Source organism: Danio aesculapii, chromosome 22 (assembly GCF_903798145.1).
Source record: "Danio aesculapii chromosome 22, fDanAes4.1, whole genome shotgun sequence".
Lineage (NCBI taxonomy): Eukaryota > Metazoa > Chordata > Actinopteri > Cypriniformes > Danionidae > Danio > Danio aesculapii.
In genome coordinates, this window is record NC_079456.1 from 4,022,342 (window position 1) to 4,023,814 (window position 1,473).

Below are 1,473 nucleotides of genomic sequence, written 5' to 3' on the forward strand. Positions count from 1 at the left end.
GCTGTTTTTTTCAGCAATGATTTCTTGCATAAAATAGCAAGTGCTTTTTTGAGATATTTACATTATATTTTCATTTTAAGATGACACTATAGAAATGTTTTAACCTCATAAGTTTCAGTCACAACCAAATGGAAACATTAACATCTTTCTGAAACCAATCTAAAAATCCACTGAATAGGTCTACTCATTAAAAAATGATGTGAGGAACTACTATAACTTCTACTTTTATCCCTTCCTGTATGACACTGAAATCATTCTAAATATATGAAAAAAATAAACATTTACATAGTTTTTGTGGTTGGCGAACATTTTAGTTGTTTATAAGCACAAATGGAGCTCATATTGAAGATCAGGAAGATCCTCAGGGAAACAGGCGGAAGCAGCAATGCCAACTATTTCCAATGAAAAGTAGCTAAAGCCTGCCTGAGAATTAGCTAAACGTTGGCAGAAGACGTCACACGCTAATTTGCATATCAGTGACGTCGTCACATAGTATCTGACTAGCGTAAGCCCGTCATCCCTACTGAAAAAACTAGCTTAAACCAGCCTAGGCTGGTTGGCTGGTTTTAGCTGGTTGACCAGCCTGGTTTTAGAGGGGTTTTGGCCATTTCCAGGCTGGTTTCCAGACATTTCCAGCCTGGTCTTAGCTGGTCAGGCTGGAAAATGACCAGCTAAAACCAGCTTGACCAGCCTAGAAAGGCTGGGAGCCCAGCCAAAACCAGCTATGTACAGCTTAAACCAGGCTGGTCAAGCTGGTTTTAGCTGGATTTAGCTGATCATTTACCAGCCTGACCAGCTATGACCAGGCTGGAAATGACTGGCCAAAACCCCTCTAAAACCAGGCTGGTCAACCAGCTAAAACCATCCAACCAACCTAGGCTGGTTTAAGATGGATTTTTCAGCAGGGATGTCTCTACTCTCTGAGGCACCGTGTGTTATATTATATATAAACATATCCACATGCACAATAAATAGGTTCTTATTAACATATTACTTTGCGTGATGACGTCATTGCGTAATCGCAACTCAAAGCTACATCTTTATGTGGTATACAAAATAATCAATGTATTTTCAAATTGTCTGGCCATCTAAGCAAAAACATTATTTGAAATAGGTCCACTTAGATTTGTATGAAAAATATAGCTGACTATTTGTAAAAGTAATACAAACACTTTGATAAGACACTGATGATGAACCGTTACATTCTTTTAAACAATCCCAGCGTGTGTACTTACCCTTTTAACTGAACACTTTTGTGAAAGTGTCAACAATTACAGCACTATTGGAATATATCGCTACCTAAATGATCAACAATTATACATGCTAACAAATATCAGTAAATTAACAGTTATGAGAAACAATCTGAGCTAGCCATTTACTTTACTGAGGGAAGCCTGCAGCCGCTGCTCTTTTGAGTCACTTTTCGAAAATTGCTAAAAGTAGCCAAATGAATGTTGAATATAGCTAAATTTG